At 39.0% G+C, this 26621-nt stretch overlaps 1 protein-coding gene across 1 annotated transcript in view; it reads left to right on the forward strand.

Moving 5' to 3' along the window:
- The first annotated feature begins 23944 nt into the window (after window positions 1–23944).
- Window positions 23945–26621, forward strand: part of LOC106073988 (zwei Ig domain protein zig-8-like) — a 121211-nt gene continuing 118534 nt past the window's right edge. Inside the window, exon 1 of the mRNA XM_056040982.1 lies at window positions 23945–24192. The gene's annotated coding sequence lies outside the window, so the exon portion shown is untranslated. The remainder of the gene's footprint in view (window positions 24193–26621) is intronic.

Genomic DNA, 26621 nt, shown 5'->3' on the forward strand with positions numbered 1-26621 from the left:
TTCTTTTGTATTTTCATGTGTTAAAGTAAAAAACTATCTGCGCAAAGTGTATTTCTTAAAATTAGATCTAGGTCTAAATCCTTTCGCTTTTCTCTTGTCACCATTGTAAACATGGCCTAGATCCATAAAATACTATAGCTTTAATAGAGTCGGACAACTTTTTTTTTTTTTTAGGGTCTTAAGTTTGTTTTAGGGCTACAATACATACACTATGGTCTAAGTTGGTACCCAATAAACATTCCTGCCAAGTTTTATCAAGATTGGTTAAGCGGTTTTGATGTCTATAAGTCACATACATACACCTCACATTCTACTTTATAGTAGGCTATAGATATATATGTGTGTGTGTGCGTGTATGTACATTATTGTACCCTAGAATAATTTCTTCCTTGAGATAGTGGAAAAACTGTAAAAAAAAACATCCTTGCCAGCAAAGGCGTCTGGGGAAGCGCTGTGAGCTCCCCCAGCGGTATTCGGGGCGGAGTCCAAACGCCAAGCACTATTTCCGGTATTTAAAACAAACAAAAAATGCATTATATTCTAAGGTATCTACAGTGCATTATGCCGCTATTTAAAAAATTAGTTCAAAAACCTAATCTGCTATTCTTACTTAGATCCTCACGCACCGTTCGGCGCATTTGGTGGCTAGCTGTCTCCACAAAATCTGTTACTGGCAATGTCTGAAGCCTCTTCCCACCTAGTGTCCACTGCTCTGAGGTCCTCCATAAAAGTGTGGCGCCAAATTTTTCTAGGATGTCCTGTTTGTGCTATCCTGCTAATGGCCTCCATGTCATCGCAACTCTTGTTATGGGTAATTTAATTTGTCGGAAAACATGTCCCGCAAACTTCATGTGACGCTCTGTCACAACCTCACTAAGTAGTCGACTCCCAGTTCGGCATAAGATTTCCTTGATTGAGACCCGATTTCTATTGTCAGGGAGAGGTATGGCGAGAATGAATGTTAGTTTGATATTTTGATATGATTGTTATATCCCCTTGTTATGAAAGCGAAGTGTTGCACGTGTTGTGAACTGAGTGATTAAGTCTTCGTTGAATGTGCGAGAGAATGTGTTAGTCAGTAAGGTCTTGCTCCCGGTCCAGGAAGGTTGGACGTTTACTTCCTGGACTGGTATTTATGCATTTATATAAGTTGATATAATTGTGTGCTTTATTAAGTATTAAAGTATTATCGATATTCATGAATATACGGAGTTAGAGTTGATGTATATTAAGTGTTCGTATTTGAGATAAGCAAGTATTAATGAATTATAATAATAATAATAATAATAAGAAGAAGAAGAAGAAAGAGAAATTTACACATGTGTTACATCGACTACAAAAAAGCTTTCGATTCAGTTCCGCATGATTGGCTATTAAAAACCCTGGACATCCATAGAATCAACCCAAGAATAAAACAACTATTGAAAGTCTGTATGAATAATTGGAAGATAAACCTGCACCTAAATCGTGATAAACTAGGTTCTGTGCACATAAGAAGAGGTATATACCAGGGTGACTCACTATCTCCACTCTGGTTCTGCCTAGCGATTAATCCTCTATCTACATTACTCCAAGACTCTACAAACGGTTTTAGGGTTGACACTAAATGTACAAAATGTGTGTCCCACTTATTATACATGGATGATCTAAAGCTATACGCAGAAACCGAGCAAAAATTACACACCTTAATCAAAACGGTAAAATGCTTTAGTGACGATATCTGTATGTCTTTTGGCCTGGATAAGTGTGGCATCATAAGCATTAAAAAGGGCAAGGCAACGAACACCAACATTGAATTTGAAGGCATCGAGGAATTGAACTCCGCCTCTATTTATAAATATCTTGGAATAAACCAGAATGCCATAAGAAATTAAAAGAGGACTTTCTTGGCAAATATAGGCAAAGAGTTAATAAAATCCTCAACACCAAACTGTCTGGCAGTAATCTCATCACTGCAATAAACAGCTGGGCCGTCCCTGTGCTCCTTTACACGTTCGGTGTGATCAAATGGACTGACACCGACCTACATGACATTGACAGACTCACTAGAAAATTACTAACCAAGTTTCGATGCCTACACCCCAAGTCCTCCACCATAAGGTTATACCTGCCCAGGAAAGATGGGGGTCGTGGATTGCAGAACATCTTCAAATTGTGTAAGATGCAAGTATTAAAAATACGATCAAAACTGCTCGCCTCCAGCAACAAATTAGTTTCCTTCCTACGGAAATACGACTCCGATGCAACCCCCCTGAACCTACACAATGCTGATGTCAATATAGGTTTGGACGACGAAGGGCATGAGATTCGCCAATGGGAAGAAAAAACACTCCACGGAAAATTTCCGGCTTCATTACATGGGGACAACATCGACAAGGCTGCTTCCTTAACATGGCTCAAAGCAGGTCATCTCTACCCTGAAACAGAAGGCTTTGTTACAGCAATACAGGACAGAGTAATCAGGACAAAAAATTACGAGAAGCATATCCTGAAACTCAATGTTGTCGACAAATGCCGAAAATGTGGAAATGTGGGCGAGTCGATTGAACACATTATGGCAGGATGTCCAGCCCTATCAGAATCAGCCTACCTAGGTCGCCATAACCAAGTTGCAAAGTTAATACACCAACACTTGGCTTTGACGTACAAATTGATCGGTAAGGACACTCCCCCTTATTATAAATACTCTCCGCAAGAGGTTCTTGAGTCTACTGATCATCTGCTGTACTGGGATAGGCCTATTCTGACCGACAAAACGGTAGATTTCAATCGCCCGGATCTGCTGTTCATCGATAAAAAAGAAAAAAACCGCTACCATTATCGATATCGCTGTACCACTGACTCATAATTTAAGAAAAACTGAGATAGAAAAACAAAGAAAATATGGGAACATAGGCTTGGAGATTAAGCGTCTATGGAAATTGTCCAAAATAACAATATACCCCATTGTTATATCAACCGAGGGGATAATAACAACAGACCTCACAGACACCTTCAAGGCCCTTAACATTCCTAGGAACATCTTCGTTGCCTGTCAGAGGGCGGTACTGCTGCAGACCTGCCACATCACCAGAAAATTCCTCAGTGGAAACTGTTAAAGGGACTACGATGAATTTTGTTTCTCTTTAGCGAAACTCGACCCTGGCAGCGCCAGAGAATGACTACTCGTTCATTTCTAACATAATAATAATAATCTTTATTATCCGTAAGGAAATTAGTCTTACAATTTGTGCATTACCAAACAAAAAACATTATAACTATAAGAAACCAAAGTGTACATTCACACCAGACTCACTCATAATTTACATGTGACAAAGTTTGTACCAGATTGTTCTTATTTAATGATTTGATTGCCAGGGGAACAAAAGAGTGTTTGTGTCTGTTTGTCTTTGCTATCGGTGTCTTGTATCTCTTTTGTGATGGTAAAATCACAAATTGAGTAACCAAGAAAGTATCAAGCAAGTATTATTTAATATTCAAGAAACCCCTAGTGAGCCAAGTTAAAGAAACACAACAAGAACTAGAGACAAGCAGCAGTATATATATATATATATATATATATATATATATATATATATATATATATATATATATATATATATATATAATTTTGAAACCCTGACATCTATAATGAATCCTAAAATCCGTCTTATCCATTTTGTTGAGCCACATTTCGTCTTTTTTCAATTTCGGCAGATGACTTCCACGCTCTTCACTGCACTTTATTAAAGGAGCCCAGAGATTGGTAGAAATGTAGAGTAGAGTCACTATTGCGGAACAGTTTGCAGCTACTTTTAGTTTTCAATTTTTTGCTCCGTAATGGTTAGACCTATGGAAAAACTAAAAGTATCTAGGCATTGCCCATCCATTTTCCGATAAAAATAGACGCTTTGTTTAGTTTTTCAACAGATATTTAAATTTTACATTCAATTCGACTGAGATATGGGTAGTCACAATTACGGAACAGGATTTTTAAAGAAGTCACAATTGCGGAACACGGTAAAAATGTCGGAACAAAGCCTATATAAAGCATATATTTTATTACTCTAATACTTGAACTCCTTATCCTTTACATTAATTTTATTTTTATTGAAGCTAAAGACACACATTGTCACTTTTTGATTCTTTACCTCTTCTTTAATTGTAATTGACGTCATACTACTCTGATATATTTTCCTTACAAGTTTTTTTTTCCCAATATTCTTTAATTCTTTTTTGTTATATTAATATTATGATATAGGCCTATATATGGTATTATGATTTTTTCGTTTTGCTGGACGTCTGGTTATCATACATCATGGGCGTAGCCAGGGGGGGGGGTTGGGGTTCAACCCCCGCCCCCCCCCCCCCGAAATGAAATCCCCCCCCCTTCGGGGATCGGAATTTAGTGACTGATTTTTTGCTTTGATTTTGTTTATTTTAGGTGAGATTTTAATACTAAACCATCACTTGCCCCAGCACAACCAAAGGGGTTTGAGTTTAAAACCCCCAACCAGGGGGTTTTGAGTTTAAAACCTCCTACCAGGGGGGTTCGAGTTTAAAAACCCCTACCAGGGGGGTTCGAGTTTAAAACCCCTATCATAGGGGTTCGAGTTTAAAAAAACCCTACCAGGGGTTTTGAATTTAAAACCCCCTACCAGAGGTTTTGAGTTCTAAACCCCTACCTGGGGTTTTTGCAGTTAACTTCTCCTCTTTTATAAAACAAAACCAAAAAAATGCAAACGAAAATCCCCTAATTCCAAGAGCACAGTTAAGGAAGATTTTAGTTCTAAAACCCCCTCTAAAATTTACGATAAACCCCTTCTTCAACATAAAAAAAAAGCTAATTACGCACTCAAAATGTTATGAGTGTAACCAAAGGGGTTTTGAGTTTAACCCCCCGCCAGGGGGGTTTGAGGCTAAAAAATACATCTTCAGTGTAAGAAAAAAAGCAAATTACGCCCTCAAAATGCTATGAGCGTTGCCAAAAGGGGTTTTGAGTTTAAACCCCCATTCAGAGGGGTTTAATGCTAAAAATACCTCTTCAATATAAAAAAAAAAGCAAATTACACACTAAAATTATTTGAGCGTAGCCAATCCAGTCGGGGGTTTTGAGTTTAAACCCCTCTTCTACAGATGGCTTTTTTTTAAAGTTTAAAACCCCTCCAGATGGTTTTTAGTTTAAGATCCCCCTACAGAGCATTTTGAGGTGGAAAACCCCCAACAGATATTTTGACGATAAAACTTCTCTTTTCGATATCAAATCTAAAGCAAACTACAGTCACCTAATTCCAAGAGCGCATTCAAGAGAGGTTACACATTTTTACCAGTGGCAGGGCTCCATTAATAAACTGCAGTGAATAGTCATCTGCCGAAATTGAAAAACACTAAATGTGGCTCAACAAAGATGGCTAAGACAGATTTTAGGAGTCAGTTATAGAGATCGGGTCTAAATCAAGGAAATTCCATGCCGAACTGGGAGTCGACCCCTTAGTAAGATTGTGAGAGAGCGACGCATGAGGTTTGCGGGACATGTTCTCCGACAAAATGAATTACGCATAAGAAGAGTTGCAATGATATCCTAGTACAACTTGACGCCACTCATTCATGGAGGTCCTCATGGCAGGTGGGAAGAGGCTTTAGACATTACCAGTGACAGATTTTTATGGAAACAGCTTGACGGCAAATGCGCAGAACGGCGCGGGAGGGTCTAAGTCAGTAAGAATAGCACATTAGGTTTTTGAAATAAAACTTTCTAATAGCAGAAAAATGCAGTGTATATACTTCAGAATATGCATTTTGTTGGCTTTCAATATCAGAAATAGTGCTTGGCGGCGGGGCTTCGCCCCGCGCTGGGGGAGCTCCTAGCACTCCCCCAGTCCCCATTGCTAATAATGGCGGGGAATCTACAATTTTTCCACTATTCTAGGGCACAATAAACGTCTTCCAAAAGAATGAAGGGTCAGAATGTAATAAAGATCATGTACACACACATACACACATATAAATACATATACAAAAAAAAATTCGCGTGGGGGGGGGGAGAAAAAAATCCCCCCCCCCAAACCACCACCCCCGAAAAAAAATCCTGGCTACGCCCATGTCATACATTATATATTATATGTAATATTATTCTCTAAATGTTTTTAAATTTATGTATACTAATACAAACTCATATTTAAATTCCGATATCTAAATCACTATGTAAATACTCAGCTAAATGACAGTAAATGCGCAGGTCAAATAAATAACATCTAAAGTGTTCCACAATTGTGACTATCTTTAAAAAGGTAAAAACAGGATAAACACCTCCTAATTTTTTAAAAATTGAATTCCTGGTAGATAGCTATGAAATGAAGTTTTTTCTCATCCATTTATAAACCGAAAAATATGTGTATCATGCAGCTGATGTGTCATTATCACTTTTAAAAAGCCTTAAGCCATGGCCTATGTTCTCCTGGTACGTGAAAAATAATGGACGATTCCACATCTGTCAACTTTAACCTGGAGTCAAAATTAATTTTCTGCTGTGAAAGGAAAACCCTTATATTGGAAATGTAGAGAAATGGACCATGCGCAGTACCGTTACAGTAGTTTAGCAGAACATTTCAAAATAAAGTAGATTTTAACTAATTTCGACGAGCTGTTCCGCAAACATGCCTGCTCCGCAATAGTGACTTTACTATATAACCTCTCTTGACTACGCTCTTGGAATTTGGTGACTGAAGTTTGTATCGTCAAAATCATTTGTTGGGGGGTTTAAACAAAAAAAAAAATCAGTGGAGTTTTTTTTAACAAACTCAAAACCCATTTAGCTAAACTCATAGAATTTGGTGACTGTAGTTTGCTTTAGAATAATATTGAAGAGGGGATTTTCAGTCTCAAAACTATCTGTAGGGGGATTTTAAACTCAAAACCATCTGGAGGGGTTTTAAACTTAAAGCCCTCTGTAGGGGGGGGGGTAAACCCTTGGCTACGCTAAGAATTTTGAAGGTGTAATCTGCCTTTTTTTATATTGAAGAGGTGGATTTTAGCTTCAAACCCCCCTGGAGGGGATTTAAACTGCCCTCCCCCTTGGCTATGCTCATAGAATCTGGTGAATGATGTATGCTGTATGATGTATGAAAAGGTTGTTTTATCCTTAAAAAGTTTCAGAGGGGTTTTTAAAATTAATCACACTTAGCTATGCTCCTGGAATTTGCGGATTATAATTAGCATTACTTTCTTTTTTTTTCTTAAAGAAGAGGCGGCTCTAAACTTATCGTTAGCTGAGGCCATAATCGCCGCACGCTAACATATGCAAAATTAGCTAATATATGGAATAACTTGTTGGCAAAGCCAACCTTTATCTAAACTGTTGCGCCGCTTAGACAACATTACAAAAAGAGCATCAAAAAATCACACGCACAATACTGCCATATTTAAATGAACTTTTTGAACAAAAATGTTTAAGAAAAACCGCTCTATTATAACTACGTTAAGTCGCCGCGAAGTGGGCGGGCTTCTGTCAATCAAAACTAGAACAGAGCGGTACAAAAATTCGTTCGTTCTTATCTTATATAATACAGACGTTACTTAAAAAAAGATGATTACGTCGTACACGTCATGCATTTATTCATGCATATTAACCAATGACCTAAATTCAGCTAAGTCACTGGTCTTCCTGGCTAGTTCAGGCAACCCATTCCATGCTCTAGTAGCGCTAGGGAAGAAAGAGCATTTGTACAAATTTGTCCTAGCATGTGGAACGAGGAATGTGCCTTTATCTTTGTGTCTTTCTGAGTATTTTATTAGATTATGCTTTTGTATTTGAAGATTATGGTTCAGTGTTTTATGTATAATTGTTACTTTACTTTTAAGTCTTCTGTTCTGAAGACTTTCTAAAGTTAGTGATATTAGGCCTACTAAAGTTGTTACTCTAGTCAAATGTGAATATTCGCTACTCGCTGATCAGGAAACATGAAAGGGATCAAGATACCTGTGTGTAGTCGCTCAATGAACTCATGTTGTGACTGTTCTATTATGTGTATGTTTCTGTTGTGTTGTCTTTATATGAGAAAAGAGTTCTTGTAATCACAACATAATCCCATAAGGATCAGTAAAGTAGTCTTAGTCTTAATTTAATGCTGGGCTGCCCACACGTCAACACTCGCCTTTCTTCCATACTGACCGGATCCAAAGGGACGGAAAACCATCGCAATTTACTGATTAATTAATTAATTAAATTTATATTCAATAATTAATCAGTAAATTTACTAAAGGAGTTTGCCAAAAAAGCAGTCGTCTTACCACTGTCCTCATGCCTACGAGGCTCCAAAGCCGGATATCCTGTTAGGGCTTACTCCCTTAGCCGTGGACCTTACAGGGACACACACAAGGCAGTGCGCCTATTAACCTACAGTTTACGATTACAGCGAATATAAAAAAAAAAAAAAATCTTCAGTTGGTCAAAACTTTGATTTGGGTCATCGGAGAACTGGCAGCAGAAAGAAGCAAAAAAATACTAGCAGCATCAGGATTTAACTGCATCAAAAATCACACGCAAACACTGCCCTATTTAAATGAACTTTTGGTGATGAAACAGAAGATGCCTCAGGCACTTAGCTGATGTCTTTTGGCATTCAGTTTGTTGGTGGCGATTGTATTCAAGAAGACTTCTTAGGTTTTGGCACAGTTGTTTAGAGAGACGCACTGCCTGTGTCAAACGTCATTGTCAGCGAATGCATTACACTTTTGAGGGAGACACGATGCCTAAAAAATAAAATTCATTCGCGCTTTCAGTTACAACTTTCAGAAGATCTTTGACAAGTTTGGCGGATCTTAAAATAAGGGCTGCTGGTGAAACCAAACTGCCATGTGTAATGAGCTTCTATTCCACATGTACGTTTCTGGTTTGCTATTTCATTGTCGTTAACTATTTCTTGAACTGGTTTCATAGATCTTGCTGAACGTAGCACACCAGCATCTTATTGATATATTGAAAAAACCAACGTGACCATGTTGAAGAACATTTCAGGAATGACATCCTAAGTAAGGCAAAAATTAACAGTCGACAAACACACCGAGAAAAACCATATGCTTGGATTTTGAGAGTTTTTACTGAACAGTCTTTCATTCCTACATTCCTAATCATATTGGTTAGTTTCTTCATTCACTTCTAGCTTTTCGAGCAATAATAATGCTCAGTGAACTTAATATCGCATAGGGATGGGGGCCCTAGTTCTTTTCTTTAATAATCTGCGTAACTAGGAAGTAAGAGCTACGACTAAAGCTGTAGGTCGTAACTTGCAGCCCCCTGTCAACATTTATTCTATGGGCGCGCCTGCTGTTTAATAGCAACAAGGGAAACTAATACTTCAGTATTCACAGATATGGCTAAATGTGTTGGGCTTAGTCCCATTTAAATAAGTGTTAACGCTATTTTTCTCTCACTCATTTTCCGATCAAGTTGATACTTTAAACAATTATTTATTGTACCTAACAAAACATGAATCAATAAACCAAAATACTCAATTTGTCAATTAATTATTGGTAATTAATTATTTTGTTTGATATCCAATAAGAGAAATAACTAGTAGCCTGCATTATTGAAAGATATAGTCTAAAGTTCGGAGTTCTTCCCCTTTAGATAAACTTTGTTTTTTTTTTTTTTTGTTTTCAAAGGATCTAACTAGCTAGCCTATATATATATAATTCTCTTCTTCCCTCAAGAATTTGGACGAGAAGAAGAAGTAAAGAAAAGATCACTCTCTTATTTCTGCAAGTCGGACGAAAAGGAAAATAAGTGAAATTTAAGAGTTTGTATTAGAAAATAAATTCGTCTTTGCATTTTATTCATTCTTTACTACGTACAGAACTACTTTACGAGCCTTGCGTGTAGTGAAGTCATACAGTATATCATAAAATTTTTATTTCCTACATAGATCACGCTCAATAGCAAGAATTACCAAATGTTTCAATCTATCTACGAATCTACGAGAATTGTTAAACTAATAATTCTTCATTAGTTTGAGGCGCGAAAAGCTTCTTTAACCAGATTCCAAAATTACGGGATAATGCCGTTTTTTTTTATCGCACGTAGAATTGGCATTTTCCATATTGAATGACACCCCAAAATGACAATTTTTGTCTATATATTTCAGGAGAATTGTATGAGTTTTCTAAAGATTTTAATAATTTCCCGATATTTCCAGGACTTTTTCGTATATTTTGCAATTTCAGGAGATTTCCAAGAGCGGTTCCTTTGAAAGTGCGGGACCCACTGCGGTCGCATAAGTACGGAGCCCACTGCGGTCACCTAAGGCCGGCCCTGCAAAAATAGCGGCGTATGCTACGCCGCCGGTCGACTAGTATATATAATTCTCTTCTTCCCTCAACAGTTTGGACGAGAAGCAAGAAGTAAAGGAAAGACCACTCTCTTATTTCTTAGGATAGAGTTACCCTTTGAAAAAAAACAAAGGGGGCGGGGGAGAACAAGTGGTATTCACGGATGTCTGCCTGGTCGTGCGGTTTGTGCGCTGGACTGTCAAACCCTGCCCGCTCCCATCCCCCTTCGTCCTGCGGGAGGTTTGGACTAAGAAGTAAACTATCTTCAACTCTGAAGGAACATCCGATACATGTAAAACATTTAATAAAAAAACATTTTACAAACACTAAATAGCAGCGCCGGACTTAACCATTGTGACCAAGAAGTCATGGAAAGAGAACAACTAATCTACTATGTATATTCACTCGTCACTGAATGGCAGGGCCGGACTTAATCATTGTGGGGCCCTATGCGAAACGGATTTCGCGGGGCCAAGTTTATGTAGGAAAGCGGATAATAAGTGAAATTTAAGAGTTTGTATTAGAAAATAAATTCGTCTATGCATTTTATTCATTCTTTACAACGTACAGAATTACTTTATGAGCCTTGCGTGTAGCGAAGTCATACAGTATATCATAATAATTCTGTTTCCTACATAGATCACGCTCAATAGCAATTACCAAATGGTTCAATCTATCTTTGAGAATTGTTGACCTCAAGTAATTCCTCATTAGTTTGAGGCGCGAGAAGCTTCTTTCGCCAGATTACACTATTACGGCTAATGCATAATGCCGTTTTTATTTATCGCGCGTATGATTGGCGTTTTCCATATTGAATGACACCCCAAAATGACAATTTTTGTCTATAAATTCCGTATATTTTAAAGACTTTTTCGTATCTTTTGCAATTTCGGGAGATTTCCACGAGCTCCTGGTAAATCGACAAGAGGGCGCGGGAAATCTTTTTTAAGTTAAAAAATGGCTTAATTTAATAATTTATACACCTTGAATTAGCGCGGGTCCTATAAAAGTGCGGGGCCCACTGCGGTCGCATAGGTTGCAGTGGCCTAAGCCGGCCCTGCAAAATAGCGGTGTATGCTACGCCTCCGATCGACTAATTTTTTTTTTATATTTCGCTTGTCTTTACTTGCGCATCGTATTTTCTCCCACATATTTTGACTTGATTTGGAAAGACCCGCTTCATAATGCGCACCCGACACATGCTTGGTCTCATATTTTGGACCCGTTAATTTTAGTAGCCTTTTTACTTATCCGCTCCCTTCCCGCCCCCCCCCCCGCATCAACAAAAAGTGAGTCCTTTGTACACATTCATGTTCCCTTTCTACATTTATCTTTGTATTTTGTTGTCTCTAAATAAAAAGAAATACAATTTAATTTTATTACTTGTTATCGTTTATTTGACTCCTTTTGAATGTAATGAAATGACAATCGATCTAAATCTTTTAAATGCTATTAGGAATTTTTTGTTGCTTTTATTTAACAGTGTTACAAAGTACCATTCCTTTCTCTTTATGTCTAGCAAAAAAAATTAAAAGACTCTAGATCTATGTTATTGATGTTCTGACAAGCGCAAAATATCTAATTTTTAAGAACCTTTTGAATAATTTTTTACCGACCGCCCCCCCCCCCCCCCCGATCCGCCAGTGTTTTGGCATCAAATGAAAGATCACTACGCGGGTGATTATAGACGTTTTGGCATCAAATGAAAGATCACTACGCGGGTGATTATAGACGTTTTGACATCAAATGAAAGATCACTACGCGGGTGATTATAGACGTTTTGACATCAAATGAAAGATCACTACGCGTGTGATTATAGACGTTTTGACATCAAATGAAAGATCACTATGCGGGTGATTACAGACGTTTTGACATCAAATGAAAGATCACTACGCGGATGATTATAGACGTTTTGGCATCAAATGAAAGATCACTACGAGGGTGATTACAGACGTTTTGGCATTCAAATCTCTGTCCATTTTTATACATGTCAAGCAGAGGCGTGTCGGTCTCGCCGCACCCCTCACGATGTGCATTCCTTTACTCAAGCCAGTAAAGAATTCCTGACAAATGTAACCAACAACTGGCATTTCAGGCAAGAGCACTAAAAAGCCATAAATCCAGTGAGCAATGAAACACTGCTTCAATTTCTACCAGCTTTGCCCGCCTCCGGCACAAAGACTGCATCGACCTCGTACTTAGACACCAGCGTTTCAATTTCAGGCCGCTTTAAGTGTAGCTGCCTTTTTAACATTAACTGAAATGATTCTGAGTTGCACAAAACCACAACATACTTGGGTTAAGAGGGGTATTCCCCCTTTTTATCGTTCGCCCGTTGGCAAATGACAAATCCTAGTAATAGGGGGCCATGACCTCACTGTCGATTTAGTTCTTAAGGTCAGTTCCGATGAGCTTAGTGGTGGACTTCTTGAAGATGGACGACGGTAGCTGATTTGACGAATATTAGCCCGTCAACGCGGCTTTGTAAACAGGGTCTAATTCCCATGCTCGTGTTTCTTATTTTTGTATTAGGCATGTGAGTGAAATACCCGGGGGGGGGGTGAGGATGTGTACTGGTCGCATGTTAGACTTTGGTCATTTCTACTGGTGAGATCTTTGCTACCATGTCCTAGGCTAGCATACCTTGCAGGTAAAATAAAAATTTGTCTGTCTGTTTTTTCACAACACCCGATAGTGCGCCTTCAGGGAGGCGACTTAGATATCTGGAAACGTACTTCAAAAACATACAGTGTTTATGGGGCGCGCCTCTTATACCGGCGCACCCCGATTTAACATTATTAGCCAGGCAACCACACCTTGGGCTGTTAGTCCTGGACTTAACATGCTCCACTTACTTGAGTTTAAAACCTTAGTCGGAGGAGTCCATCATCATCATCATCAAACTCCATTAGAGTGAGGGCTTGAGAGGCTCAAATCCTCTCTTGCAAAAGCCCTGGACAGAAACCCTGCTGTCTTGCGTAGTGCATAAATGTCGCCATACAGGTCGAGAATTTTTGGTTTCCCAGACCTGTCGAGACGGAGATCAGCAAGTCTGGGGCAGTCAAACAGAATATGAGGCACGGTTTTCTCTTCTTCCCCGCAGCGGGGGCACCGTGAATCGAAATTTGGCCATAGCCGCGAGAAATATGAGCCAACAGGACAGTGGCCTGTCTTGCACTGTGCTATAATAGCTTGCTCAGGCCTGGACAGCCTCCACCACGGGGAAGTGCGGTCAGGGCGCCTCATGCGCTCCCAGACTCCACGGGCTTTTTGGGACTTGTCCCAGCACTCAAACCACTTTTCCATTTCTGTTTTTTTTGTATTATAGCCAGGGCTTGATGAAAGCTTACAGCCTGATCAGTGGGTGGAATTTGCCCTCCCTGGTGGGCCAAAGAGTCTGCAATAGTGTTGCCAGTTACACCTATATGACTCGGTACCCACTGCATTATTACAGAGGTGCCATAGCGTTGTTTAATGTTATGTGAAGCCATGATGACAGTGTTGACATTGGGGGGCCATGGTTCGGGGCTTTGCAAAGCCTGTAGTACAGATTTTGAGTCAGTGACCACAACAATCTGTGTTGCCCTCAAATGTCCCTCGCCGAGTTGAGAGTCAATGACTTTTAAGGCTTCACAGACTGCCATGGTCTCCGCATCAAAACTGCAAACACTACCACATGGTCCAAAGATTTTGACTGTGTAAGAGCCAAGAAAGTCGATGTAGGCTCCATAGCCTGCTCTTCCAGAATCTATTGATGCCGACCCATCAGTGTATGCAAAAAATAGCACTGGGCTTGAAGGTATTAATGGTCTCCAGAGCTAGGATTTGAAGGTCGTTAGATGAACGGCTTTGCTTAGTGGAGTCCAAGTTACCCGCATTTAGAGACGTTTGCAGCGTTTTCATGGGTCGCCAACAGGAAGACAATACAATTTGTTACCCACAATTGAAAATATATCTAGGTGTAATAATAAATGAAAAGTTATCACGAGGTTCTCATATTGATGAAATGATTACAAAAACAAACAAAGCATGCATTATGGTTTATTAAAATAAAACACTGAACCATAATTTCCTAATAGACAAACAAACCCTAATAAAATACACAGAAAGACACAAAGATAAAGGCGATTTTTTATTCCATATAAGGACAAATTTGTACACGTGTTCCATAGTGCGGTAATAACATGTCATAGGTTGCCTGAATCAGGCAGACAAAACAACGACTTAGCAGAGTTTATGTCAGTGACTAACATGCATGATGAGACATAAAATGCGTAAGGCAAAATTATCTTCTCTTTTGAAGTAACATCTGTTATCTATAAGATAAAATAAGATAATATGGTTCAGGGGCGGAGTGGTTATATGGGCATTCGGGCAAATGCCCGGTCGGCCAATACCCAATTGGGCCGGTAGGGCCACGGAAAGGTTGCACGATTGCCAGTGTGAGCAGGTCAGGCAGGCGCGAGTGGGAGGACCTATTTTCTGCTCAACATTAAAATTTACCAACAGTAGGCAGATGTTTGCGCTACTGGGTGGGCTCAATCTGTGCACCTCGGTATGGTGACCAAGGGGCTAGAGTCACCTAAGTAACCAGACAACTAGCTATACTAACTTAACTAAATGAAAACAAGATAACAAACTTTAGTTTACGATAAATAAAACAAAAAGAAACTTTATTTACATACAAAAATAAATCAATAACAAAATATAATATATACACTAACTTGACTAATCACTACTACTGAACCCATCAACAAACTAAAACCCTCTAAATCTACACCACTACAAACACTAACAAACTAACCAAACCAACTATCTAACTAAATCACAACAACTACTACCCTAGACCTAGATCGACAAACAAACTACAATAAACTAGTCTAGATCTACAATATGAATATCCTACTACTACAACCAACCCGTAACTACAACTAAAACAAGAACATCTTAGCCTTAGTACACTTACTATTTAGTATTCACTAAGAACAGAAACAGACTATAACTTATAACTAAACCACTAATAAGGCAACACTACAAAAACAAAATAACACTAGCTTCCGTAGAATTAGATCTAGAATAGATCTACAGAAACAATAACAAAACTATCAATAGCAGAAACAAAATAACACTAGATTCCCTAGAATTATAATAGATCTACAACAGCAGTTATAAGCAGCAGCTATTTCAGCAGAGTAATTGCAGCAGCTAAAAGCAGCAGTAACAATAGCCTTCAAAACATAAATGCAAAACTATATTATATTCTATTAGGACTGATGGACGCCGCCATTTTTAATACAGCATGTTGCCAACTATTATGACAAATAGTCCAAGTAGAAAATAAAATAACTACCTTACACATAGTGTGACATAGATCTAGTAAAAAAAAAAAATAGCTACAAACTTACAGGCCGTCCCAGGTACAGAAATAAAAATATTATTAGACGACAGACTACAAAGATCTTCAGCTGTCACATAGACAGATATGGTACTGACCACTGGTCAAATGTACACTCAACTGTTTTTAAGACAGCACGTAGTACATCCCTTTTATACTATCCCGCACTAACCTATATAAATATGCGGAAGTACAATTATAAAATCTGACACTAACCTATAAAAATAAAATATATAAAAATAGCTCTAACCTATACAACAAAAATACATTTAAAAAATAGCTAAAATTGCATATAAAACTAGCTCTGGGAGCGCAAGCTCACACCAGTAAATTGTTTTAAGATTTTATAATCTCTTTAAAAGCAATACACTAGAAAAAAGTACATAAAACTAGCTCTGGGAGCGCAAGCTGACATCTCAGTGACATGCCCAGTCATATACGAATTCGTTTGGTCGCATGGCTCTACACAAATCACTTTGAGTAGTTTGAACAATGTAGAAATGTATTGCTTGGAATCAAACTGCAAAAGAATGGAAAAAGAAGGAGCAGAAAAAAATAAGTCTGATAAAAAGCAACTATTGCTGGAATCCTGTGCAAAAAAATGTAAAATTATTAATTTTTTCTCGCAAGCACAAGAGATTCACCAACGTTGTGATGAATGAACAAGCTCAACGCCTTAAACGACAAAGATAAAGATAAGTCGAAATACAAAGAGGCTTTGCTAAAATATGAAACAATCTTTGTTTTGCTGAACGTAAATTACCCTCAAACTAGTGGGCTTAATGTTCTGTGGTGTGTGTAGATGCAGACAGTCAAACTAGTGGGCTTAATGTTCTGTGGTGTGTGTAGATGCAGACAGTCACGCTAGTGTGCTTAATGTTCTGTTGTGTGTGTAGATGCAGACAGTCAAACTAGTGGGCTTAATGTTCTGTTGTGTGTGTAGATGCAGACAGTCACACTAGTGGGCTTAATGTTATGTTGTGTGTGTAGATGCAGACAGTCAAACTAGTGGGCTTAATGTTCTGTTGTGTGTGTAGATGCAGACAGTCAAACTAGTGGGCTTAATGTTCTGTTGTGTGTGTAGATGCAAACAGTCAAACTAGTGGGCTTAATGTTCTGTTGTGTGTGTAGATGCAGACAGTCAAACTAGTGGGCTTAATGTTCTGTTGTGTGTGTAGATGCAGACAGTCAAACTAGTGGGCTTAATGTTCTGTTGTGTGTGTAGATGCAGACAGTCAAACTAGTGGGCTTAATGTTCTGTTGTGTGTGTAGATGCAGACAGTCAAACTAGTGGGCTTAATGTTCTGTTGTGTGTGTAGATGCAGACAGTCAAACTGGGTTTCAAAGTTATTGAAAAAAGCAGTATATGACTTGCGAGGAAAGTTCCCCTTTCAGACCTTGCGATCTATAGGGTCATCTGTTTCTTTGGACAATGGTTCTAATGAGCTTTGTCTGGTACCCGTTAGAGTTGGGTGGACTCAGTGGCGCCTTAAAACATTCAAAAACCCAGTCTTCACCGAGATTCGAACCAAGGACCCCAGGTTCGGAAAACAAACGCTATTCACTCAGCCACCGAGCCCCATGACCTAGTAAGATAGGCAGTTAAATAATGGAGGATGAAGAGTTGTATTTGTAAATTGAAGTCCATAGTCAGACCTAAAAATGGCGAGCAGTGAAAGAGAATAATTAACAATATGTTCGTTGATGGGGGAACTTCAGATGCCATAAATGTGAATGTCAAGTACATGTGTAAATGTTAATGTATATGGTAGCAGGAATTGTTTTTACATTAAGAAATCCATTCCAACTGTCATACTTTATTCATTTAGTAATAGCGCTTATCAGATAAATTCAAAATCATCTAATCAGTTATTCATATAGCCAATTAGATAAATTGTAAAACTTTACACAATGTTTTTGAGGACTGTTATGATTGGATACCCATCATATGACATACAATTTGTGGGCAGGATTGTATAGAAATGCCCGGGCCGATTTTGACATTCAGTTCGCCCCTGATAAGATTACGAGATACCTGAACTCTCTAAGGAGGACAGAGAATAGAACAAAGTTTTACAAAAGAGGACAGACAAAGAACAAAGTTTTACAAAGGAGGACAGACAGAAGAACAAAGTTTTACAAAGGAGGACAGACAAAGAACAAAGTTTTACAAAGGAGGACAGACAAAGAACAAAGTTTTACAAAGGAGGACAGAGAGAAGAGCAAAGTTTTACAAAGGAGGACAGAGAGAAGAACAAAGTTTTACAAAGGAGGACAGACAGAAATGAAATGCTATAAAAACTCTGTGCATCAATGTTCTCATATTTAAAAAAAAAAGACATACTAGCTAGATTTAGATCTAATCTAGATTTTTTTTTTACTGTAGACCTATAGACCTAGTTTGTTTACCCTAGATCTAGATTTATATTCTAATTAAAATCATTGTAGATTCTAGATCTAGAATTTCTAGGTCTAGTATAGAATCACATAGACTAAATCAAGTCCAAGATCTAGAATTTCAATTTCTATATCTAAATTTAGACTATAAGTGTAGATTTTGATTTCCAAATGTCTAGATCCATATCTTATACTATAAAGTAGAAAGTATAGGCGTATGTATGTATGTTACGAATAGAAATCAAAACCGCTTGACTTGGCAGAAATGTTCCTTGGGTGTTAACTTAGACCGTAGTGTATGTATTGTAGCCCTAAAACAAACTTAAGACCCTGAAAAAAAAAGTTTACCGACTCTATTAAAGATGTAGTATTTTATGGATCTAGGCCATGTTTATAATGTTGACATGAAAAAAGATCGAAAGGATTTAGATCTAGATCTACTTTTAAGAAGTACACTTTGCACATATAGTTTTTTACTTTGACACATGAAAATACAAAGTATAGTCTATTGATTTCATTATTTGATAAAATTAACCTTGAAATTTGTGTTTCAAAAACATTTTTACATACGTTCTTTATATCTGCGAATTTAGATCTCCTGACGCACATTCTTTCATTAGACATTACCGAAATGTTACGAAATTCTCTTTTCCTAGGTCTAAAACACTATTTCAGCTCTAAGATGATAGGAACTTCTCTTAGCAAAGATAGTTTTATACTTTAACACATAAACATACTAATTATAGTCCATTCATTTCATATTTTAATCAAATTAACATTCAAATTTGTTTTTCTAAAGCATATTTCATACATATTATTCGTTCGCTAAAGCTGCGAAGCCGTGTTGAGATATATTCATTCATGAAACGCGTTCTAAAAAAGGTTACGCATGCGCAGAGCAAAGCCTTCTCGCAGCGCTGAATGAACTTTCCAAGCCAATATTTAACTCTAGATTAGTCTAGATCTAGATCTATGTCTAACTCAAGATCTACTTTATACTTTAACACATGAACATACAAAATTAAGTCTATTCGTTTCATATTTTAATCAAATATATGTAGGCATACAAGCAAATGTTTTTATTTGAAAAAATTGAGTTAGGTCGATTAGCTATTTTGATAGCTTCATTTCATACTATTTTTACATTCACGCATTCGCTTTACTTATAACATTATTGTTTCGTTTAATTGATTACAAAACACTCTCAGTGACTGTCGCGAATTTGCTTATTTGATATATCGACAGTGATACGCAAATTAAGACCCGCGGGCCACGAGTAATATATGTCTAGTATATGTATATATCTGTGGCATTTTACGTCTCGAGAGACGATCTTTTCCCTTTGCAACTTCTTGTGTGACTAAAGAGGCCAATCCTTGATACACAGCTGCGATCGCAGGTTGGGCATATATAATCACCAGGCGCCATTGCATTTTCACCCTTCTTTCTGCTTCTGTTTTGTATGACATCTGCAATCTGTGACCCTTTCTTTATGCTCTCTCTCCATGTGGATCTGTCCAGTGCCACTTCTTCCCAGTTGCCAGTGTCGATTTCGAAGAGCTTCATGTCGCGTTTGCATACATCCGCATAACGTAAAAGTGGGCGACCAGCGGCTCTCCTGCCTTCTATTAGATCGCCATACAGGATGTCCTGTGGAAGTCGACCTACTGGCATTCTACGAACGTGGCCAAGCCAGCCAAGGCGTCTGCTGCTGATAACAGAGCGGATGTCCTGGCATCCTGCTCTATGTAGCACTTCCTCATTGGTTATCTTATCTTGCCACCTTATTTTAAAGATCCGCCTTAGGCATCGGAGGTGGAAGACATTCAGCTTTTTTTCCTGCCATGAGTAGGTTGACCATGTTTCACTTCCGTACAGCAAGGTGCTCAACACACAGGTCCGGTAGACTAGGGCTTTAGTACTGCTCGTCAGCAATATGTTGTCCCAGACTCTTTTCTGCAACCGTGACATGGTGGCCATTGCCTTGTCTATCCTGTTGTTTATGTCTTTATCCAGTAGAGTGTTGTTGGATATGATGGAGCCAAGGTAACAAAAGTGATCAACAATTTCCAGTGGTTGGCCATTAATGCTTACTTGAGATGCAGTGTTTGTGTTTTGGACAAGTATCTTAGTCTTGCTTTGACTGATGTTTAAGCCGAACTTCTGGCAAGCAGCAGATAGTTTGTCAACCATGGACTGTAGCTGAATATCAGAATCAGCCACAATAGCTGCATCATCAGCATACAGGAGTTCCCTGACGAGTAGCTTCCTAACCTTGGTTTTTGCCCGCAGCCTTGATACATTAAATAGTTTTCCGGAGGATCTTGTATGGAGAAACACACCTTCGTTTATGTCGCTGTACGCATAATGCAGTAGACAGGAGAAGAATATGCCAAACAGAGTAGGCGCGAGCACACATCCCTGCTTGACACCACTGCAAACCTCAAAAGGTGCTGATTGGGCTCCATTGAATTTGACAGTACATTTAGTTTCCTCGTGAAAACACTCAATTAACTTCAGTAGTTTGGGAGGGCAACCTATTTTCCTCAGGAGTTTGAAAAGGCCACTTCTGCTGACCATGTCAAAAGCTTTAGTCAAATCAACAAAAACAATGTAAAGGGGTCTGTCTCTCTCTCTGAATTTCTCCTGCAGTAGTCGTAGAGAAGATATCATGTCTATAGTGGATCTACCGCTCCTGAATCCACACTGAGACTCTGGGTAGACTCTAGAAGCTATCACTTGCAGCCTGGATAGTGCCACTCTAGCAAAGATTTTGCCCACTATACTGAGGAGAGAGATACCCCTATAGTTGTTGCAGTCACTCCGATGGCTCGCCATCCCTTTGGACCCGGTCAGTATGGAAGAGAGGCGTGTGCTGACTTGTGGGCAGCCCAGCACTCGCAAATTTACCGCCCAGGCTTTCCCCCAGCAATGGAGAGGTCACTCCATCTCTGACAGTAATGTCTCTGAAAAAAAAAACACGGAGAGTGGTAGTTACCGGTGATAAGTTCCTAGCTGATTGGCGTAAGCTGGAACGCCAGGGACCACTCTTGACGGTAGGAGGGGCTTTTTAGCCTCACTGGATAGCTACTGCCTGCCTTAAGCCGAGAAGCCCTCAGACAATAAAGTGCTATCCCGCCACAGCTTGCCGCACCACTGGGTGCTTGGTGCTAAGACAAAATCAAAAAGCAAGCTGCTCACCCGCACCTGCAAATAAAATCAAAAGAAAACCCTCAACATTAATGCGTTTAGCAAGCTGGAACATACGGACAATGTGTCCTGGCTTCAATACTGACCCTGAACTCGTCACCGACATGCGAGAAACAGCTATTATCGACAGAGAACTCAGCAGACTAAACATTGATGTGGCCTGCCTGTAAGAAACCAGACTGGCAGACAGTGGATCTCTTACAGAAAGCAACTATACATTCTACTGGCAAGGAAAACCAGAACAAAGCCCTAGAATACATGGCGTCGGCTTCGCAATAAGAAACAGTCTCGTACCCTGCATTGCAATGTTTCCCATTGGCAATGAAAGAGTAGCACACATGAAATTTGCATCACCGCAATGCAAAGTTAATATAATCTGTGCTTACTCACCAACCCTTGCTGCACCAGAAGAGGACAAAGACAGATTCTTTCAAGCTCTAGAGGACGTAATTAAAAGTATTCCAAAATCCGAGCACCTCTATATAAATGGAGACTTTAATGCCCGTGTTGGTGATGGAAATGATGCATGGCCAAAATGCTTGGGACCTCATGGTGTTGGCAAAATAAATGACAATGGCAAAAGGCTACTCGAGTTCTGTAGCTCTCATGAACTGTGTATAACAAATACATTCTTCTCTGGCAAGGAACGCCATAAAGTCTCTTGGCAGCACCCACGCTCAAAAAGGTGGCACCAGCTTGACCTCTGCATCACCCGAAGGACGGATCTGAAAAGTGTCATCCACACCCGTTCATACCATAGTGCGGACTGCAACTCAGACAATTCACTAGTGCTAAGCAAAATCAAGCTACTTCTCAAGAAGGCTTACACTTCCACTCAACCCAGAACTAGGCGAATTAACGTCAACCATGTAGGTGACCCAGAGAAGTGTGCACTCTTTGGCGAGCTCCTAAACAGTTCAATCCCCTCGTTAAGTGATGAAGAAGACATCTCTATCAGATGGGAGAAATTAAGAGACATAATCTACAGTTCGGCAATCACCGCCTTTGGGCCTCAAAAACACAAAAATGTAGACTGGTTTGAGGCGAATCTAGCACATATGGAACCTTGCATCGAGAAAAAACGATCTGCACACCTCGCTCACAAGACAAAGCCTAATCCAAAATCTTTGGAGGCCTTCAAAAGTGCTAATAAAGAGGCGAAACAAATGGCTAGAAAAAATGCTAACAACTTTTGGAGGGATACCTGCAACAGAATCCAAGACAGTCTCCACTCAGGAAATAGCAAAGCTGTATTTGATGTCATTAAAGCGGCCCTGGGTCCAACAGTGTCTAAGCCTGCCCCCCTTCTATCCAAATCAGGAGAAAAAATTACAGATCAAACCAAGCAGCTAGAACGATGGACAGAACACTACCTCGAAGTCTATGCCACACAGAATACAGTAGACGATGTCGCCCTGGCTTCTCTACCAGATCTTCCAGTACTGGAATGCCTAGATGAGCTTCCGAGCCTTAGTGACCTAAAAAAGCAATTAACTGCTTAAAAAATAGAAAATCTCCTGGGAGTGATGGTATCCCAGTGGAAGTAGTGAAAGTCAACGAATCACTCCTGCTCCCTGAACTCTATATTCTCCTCTGCCGCTGTTGGGAAACAGGTCATGTCCCACAGGACATGCGTGACGCAATTATAGCCACAATATATATATATATATATATATAATATCTCTTTATCAATAAAAGGGCTTTAGTTTGTTATTGAGTTGGTCGTGCTGTTAGTGGACGGGACTGATTATCTCGACATTCCCTGGGTTCATAGCTGCTCGTTGCCATCCCTCGTCGTCCAGCATGAGGTTCGGACTAGGAAGTAGATTATCTTTAACTTTGAAGGAACGCCCGAAACATGTCACAGAAAAACAACAACATTTTTTACAACGCTAAATGAATCTTTAAAACATTACTTTTGACAATCAAAATAAAATCACGTCTCGAATATTCCTAGCAAATAGGCGGATTCAATAGGGATCCGACGAACCCGTCTCTAAGTTTGTTTGATACTACAAACTCTCTTTGTAATCATGTTATGTTTAGCCTTGATCTATTACAGATTTAATTACATGACTGATCCAAACTAATTGATACAACTTTGCTTAAAATAAGCTTTGTTTTTTTTTTAAGAAGTATTAAAAAAAAATATTTTCTTGTTCTACGCTATATTTAGCAAGGCATTAGACAGGCGGTGTCATGTTCGAATCTTAAAATAAATGGTTTTGGAAAATTAAGGAATTCTAAAACAAGAGTATATATTGTGATAAATCGGAGAACAAATCAACGGGCGAAGATGTTTGGTAAAGGTGGTATTCAGGTACGGGTATACATTATTGCCCGGTGCCCATTCGACCTTTCCTTCTTCCATTGGCTTGAAAATTTGTTTTAGTTTTGGTTGTAGTAAAATGTTAGGAATAATTTGCATTTAATTTTTTTGAACGGAGACCAACTTGTAAGTGTAAAGTTTCTATTTCAATTAATGAAAAATGGCAAAAGTAGGTTTGAGTATATTCTTCACATGGGAGAAATGCTAGGACTATATAGAACATGGCTTCTAGTCCTAGATTATGGTTCGGTTCTCGATTAGTCAGAACAACTGTTGATGTGTAAAGGAAATAATCTTGTGGTGGACGTGCTCGTGCCTCTCTTTCTCTCCGCAGCACATCATTGCTAGCTGGCACCGCGCGAGCACGTGAACTTGGTACCGGTGTTAAGATCTAATAACCCTGTTATTATTTTCATCACTTGGTATTTATCTCTTTCAAGTATTACTCCCGTATGGATATAAGGTAGAACATTAAAGGTGTGAGGTTTGTGTTTTGATCTCGTGCCTGACTACACTAGGCTTGTTAATTCTATCATCTCTGACTTCTACATAGAAGGTAAGCTATTGTAAAGTTGTCTTTCCTCTTTCTGTTGAAATTATAAAATAATTTACAATATCAAATCTTTATTTTTGATGATTCACTGATTGGTAATCACTAATTTTCCACTTGCTGTGGACGACACTATACAAATATTAAACCTGTTGTTTTTTTTACTTAAGCCTATAACATAAGACATTTTAAAAAAAAGATTTTGTATTCACAATGTTGACCCAAAATGTTTTTAAAAGCCGACATTTAAGTGTTTAAAGTACAAAATTATAATTCCTTACACTTTAAGCATTTATTAACACTTTGAAACTTTCTTTAGTTAGGTTTTTATTTATTTATGTTTAGGCTATTTCTACACAGATATAGATCTAGATCATAAATCTATTTTTTCTCTAGATATAGATAATTGTCAGAGTGAATGAGAGGGATTATGCTTAGATCAGTGTGATTATCAAATGTGTTTTTACAAAAAAACACGAAACATCTGTATGAAATCGCACGTAGTGTGTGTGTGTGGGGGGGGGGAGAAAATCATCACAGCTTGAAACCTAAAGACTTCATTTAGTAATAATGTGTAGCAGAATTTGAAAACGACTAGATCTAGATCTACAAGTAGGCCTCTCTATTTCTAAATTAAAAATTTAAAATTTTAAAACTGTCACAGTAAAAGTAAGGGCCAATTAAAAGTGTAAGTGTGTAGTTTTTTTTTTGGTTGGAGATGTATAACATGGGTTATTCTAAATAAGGCGCCTACCTAGATCTAGATCGATGACTGATAAAATAAAAACAATATGTAAAGAGTGGACTAAGTTGCAGTGTGTTTCTTCTTTCTAATTGTTCCGCTGGAAGAGCAAAGCTTCAATAAATTATTTACCAGTTCTCCTAGAATTTATGGGTAAAACATTTGTGTAGCGCAGGAGCATGAGTATATGCTAGGATGAGATGCAGCCAGTGATTGTGTGTGGGTTCGAAACGTTGCTTTAACTGACCTTTCATTTGAAGGATGCAACAACAACAACAAAAGTTGGGCGGCCTAAAAGTTATTGGGGCCTTTCTATTGGAGGATGCCAAAAAATTATGTGATGTTATTGTAATGCTGGTTTTACCACTAAATATAAAACAGTTTCCCTTTCAGACATTGTCTATAGGGCAGATGATGTAAAGGTCATCTGTTTCTGTGGCCTATGGTTAACGAGGGTGTCATGTGGCCAGCACAACGACCAACCGCCTTTACTTTTCCACAAATAATGTCAGGTACCCATTAGAGCTGGGTGGACTCAGAGGCGCCCGAAGATACCAAAATAAAAAAGCCAAGTTTTTACCAGGATTCGAATTTCGGTCCACGGTTCGGAAGTCAAGCGCTTTACCGCTCAGCCACCGCGCCTCCACAACTAAATACACAAGAGCCAAAAAGTGTGTTGTTGGGAGAAATGCGTTTCTCTTCGTACTTTACATCTCATAGATTAATTAAGGCATTAGCTATTCATCCTTAGACCTAACTGTTTGACAAGAAATATTAGTACGTCTTGATAGAAAGGCAAATACCAGCACATTGCTGTGGAGCACTCTAGAGCAGGACAAGATACACAGAAAGTATCTGGTCATCCACTGCACCCAAACTCGTCCCCGGACGTCTTGACAAAATTTTGCTTCCGGAAAAGGATGGGCTTTAGGGTGAGAGAGTGAGGTCGACGTGTTGCGCGAATCCTCCTCACTTAAATAACAAATCCAGCGCAAGTCACTTGTCACCCCCCGCCCCCCCCCCCCCAAATACAACCAAAACCAAAGCCCTGTGGCGATAGGCAAGCAGTGAAGCGTTAGGTGTTGGCACACTGGAAGCCATAGCTGCAACCCTGCACTCAGGCGGCTCAGGCTTTATGGTCGTTCATCACTGATACATAGCAGCAGTGGAGTCCGGCAGCCACCTGAGCGGCTGAGCAGCCCTACACCACCAGATCTTTCTTTAGTCTCTGCTAACTTGGAATCTTTCATAACTTATCAAGTACTAGGCGATATTGGTAGTGACCACCTTCCAATATTACTGACTGCCACTCTTTCTAAAATGAACACCAAGACCACTAAAGAACCACGAAAGTGGTGCTATAGTAAGGCTAATTGGAAAGGATACGAGACAGCTGTCGACAATGCCCTTGAAAAAATCCATGTAGAGTCTAGCTCTGTCGACCTTGTGTACCGTCAAATAACAACAGCTATCTTGGGCATGGCTAAAAAGTTTATTCCTCGAACTTACCCTTGTAAAAAATTCAAAAACTTTTGGACGGCTGAAATCAACAAACTTGTTATGGCTCGGAGAAGGGCATACAAAAAGGTCCAAAAGAACCCAAACAATCCAACACTCAGGCAGAAATACAACAGACTCAGCCTACTAGTCAAAACGTCTGTGAAGAGGGAAAAACGAGAACGTTGGACCAACA

This window comes from Biomphalaria glabrata, chromosome 1 (assembly GCF_947242115.1).
Source record: "Biomphalaria glabrata chromosome 1, xgBioGlab47.1, whole genome shotgun sequence".
In the NCBI taxonomy this organism is placed as follows: domain Eukaryota; kingdom Metazoa; phylum Mollusca; class Gastropoda; family Planorbidae; genus Biomphalaria; species Biomphalaria glabrata.